At 35.9% G+C, this 2994-nt stretch overlaps 1 non-coding gene across 1 annotated transcript; it reads right to left on the bottom strand.

Moving 5' to 3' along the window:
• Nucleotides 1-1535: 1535 nt before the first annotated feature.
• Nucleotides 1536-1607, bottom strand: TRNAC-GCA (transfer RNA cysteine (anticodon GCA)). The gene has a single exon. It is a non-coding gene; the product is annotated as a tRNA-Cys (tRNA).
• Nucleotides 1608-2994: the final 1387 nt, after the last annotated feature.

Raw genomic sequence — 2994 nt, 5'->3', positions numbered from 1 at the left:
CACACACACACAAAGTTGGCCTATGCTCCTTTTGTATTATTGGAACAGAATGGAACCAGTTGTCCCAACTATCCATTCTGTTCCACCCCAGCTTAGTTTTAAACATGACCTGCATCAAGTAAAGGCGTCGGAGCATCCAGGAAATTAACAGGACAGAACAAAAGAAAAACAGAACAGGATCCAGTGCCCGTAAGCATTGTTATTCGTGAGCAATTTGAACAAAATACGTAAACACTAAGCAGTAATAACGGACTGGGAAACGTAAAATGACCCACATAAAATCAGGGTGTATTAATGGTATCAGGATATTTTGTTGCAAAGTGAAACAATAGAAGATATTGAGAAGTGAAGGAAATTTGGGGAACTGGAAAAACTAGTTGAAAAATCAGCATGAGTGATGTATATTTTAATAATAAAGAACACATTACCGGCGTATAATTATTGATCATAGCATCGTTATAAATGAGGAGGCTACTCAAAGAAATAAACTGAATGAAAAGTTGTTTAGTTTTCCAAATTCCTATATGGAAATATTCCTGATTTCCCGACAAATTTGGGACTGTTTTCTTTAAAGTAATCTGAAAAACACAGGTCAGCAACGATATTTCCCCTACACCATTTCTTGACCATTTCACCTCTTGATGATCCAAGTGACCTTATGGAACCAAGCGCAGAGATTTAGAGTGCATCCACACAACAGTAAAACATGTCATTTACGCACGTCAACACCTTTTTGCCTACATATCACATATAGGTAGAAAACAAATCAACGACCATAAATGGATAAAAAAAATCTTTAGCAAATGCTGGAAAATCGTATAAAGCACGTGTTAGGACTACCCGCAAGTCGTTGACTTATATTCAAGTCATTTGTGTTGTGTGTGTGTGTGATAAGTTGTAGAAGTATATGTAACCTAGATGTAAAAGAAATCTTTAGCAAGCGCTAGATAATCGTATAAAACACTGGTTAGCACTACCCATAAGTCTGTGACTTGTTTTCAGTCCGTTTATGATTTGTGCAGTAAGTTGTCGATGTGTTTACAACATGTTTTTATCTGGTCTGGTTAAACTATTTTAATAATAATAATAATATTGCAGTATGGATGTACCCTTAGTCATTTACCTTGTGCAGACGTCAGTGAGTTAGTTTTTATTCCTTAGTAAATAGTTATTTAAAAATAAATCTTCCTTGAATTATACAATTCCAATTAGTGCCTTTGTTTCTTCTTGTTTTCATTATTATTTATAATCTCTTCTCTAGAGTCGCTCACAAACTGCGCACACATTGTTAATAAGAGGAGTAGACCCATAGTTATCTGTGTATGTAAATTAAATTGAGAGTTTAATACGTAGCAATAAAATAACTAGGAAAACAAACGTTTCGAATGCAGTGTCGAGTTACTGTGTTATGTTTGTTTTATCGCATATTTATGCTATGGTGATATGTATATTATATATCGCCTCAAATCCATTGCCTTCACTTCAAATTCCTCTAAGTCGCAATTACCAAATAAACATTGAAAATTGATCTCCTCAGGGGGCGCCCGGGATTGAACCGGGGACCTCTCGATCTGCAGTCGAATGCTCTACCACTGAGCTACACCCCCTGTGTTACTGAAGCAGAACACTTGTGTATCAATACTTATTACAAGTGTAAATATTTCGGGGAAGTAGTGGGAATATTTTTACAGTATATGTGCGTCCATTAAAATATGCTGACAAAAAGGTGAAAGAGCTTATAAATAATACTCTTTTCGGTAAGTTGTTGATGTGATCTTATCTAATGTATGTTTGACACTTAATAAGAGGAGAGTATGAATCCGAGAGGAAGAGGAGATTATGAATCCGAGAGGAAATTACGGAACAGAGTGGAATTGTATTTGAGACCATAGCATTTATACAACTTGTTAGTTCCTTCACCCCAGTTTAGCACTACGTCCGTTAGCCATCATCGGTCCTTAGGTCTTTTTCGCATGTGCTTTCCAGCAGAGAACGTGTTTGAGATAGAGAGAGAGAAATCCAATAATTGCCCAAAGATCCAGAGTTGAAAAAGATACACACACACACACACACACACATATATATATATACACACACATATATATATATACACACACACTACACACCCACCCACTACACACACATATATATACACCCCAGTTTAGTAAACCGTCCGTTTGACATCATCAGGCCTTAGGTCATATTCGCATGTGCTTTTGCTCACAAAACGTCGTGGAATATGAGAGAGACAGAGACAGAGGGGGCGGAATCCAGTAATTACATCAAGGATCCAGAGTTTTGTGTACATGATACACAAACTCGCACATGCATAATTTATATATATATATATATATATATATATATATATATATATATATATATATATATATATATATATATATATATATATATATATATATCATCAACACACAATCACATGGAACAAATAAATTTCTGACTCACACACATCATCCAGGTCATATCAGGTGCATACCCAAGTTTAGTTACCCACTGGGCCAGCCACAAGTCTAAAAAAGTTAACATTTTTAAATTTGTTTTCAGACTTCATCAACGCCTATAGGTCTTTGTAATTTTCATTATTTACTTATTTTTATATTTTATCAATTAATGATTAGACAACATTTCATGAATTATTATTAAAACTGAATGTTTGAAATTTCAACTTGATTTATTTCGTGTGGAACAGAAAAAACGTTTTATTATCACATTGCATTCGGGACCCAGGGCCAGGTGGACTGTTCATTACCCACTGGTCCATGTGCATAAATGTATTGTTGGAACCTGTGACACACTCTCTCCAGGAATGATTAGACAAACCTCCCAAAGAGGGGTCGGGTTATTGTATTTCTTAATTCAGCGTTTAGCGTATATTCGCCTGTGAGAATCAGCAATTCGAGTACAGCACCCATGGGTCTGGAGACATGAGAGAGTCACGTGGATGAGCTGAAAGTTCCGCTTATCAGTACTCTACTT

The sequence above is a fragment of the Macrobrachium rosenbergii genome, chromosome 27 (genome assembly GCF_040412425.1).
Source record: "Macrobrachium rosenbergii isolate ZJJX-2024 chromosome 27, ASM4041242v1, whole genome shotgun sequence".
Taxonomy (NCBI): domain Eukaryota; kingdom Metazoa; phylum Arthropoda; class Malacostraca; order Decapoda; family Palaemonidae; genus Macrobrachium; species Macrobrachium rosenbergii.
The sequence above is the reverse complement of the archived record's forward strand: the minus strand, read 5'-3'. Positions and strand labels throughout refer to the sequence as shown.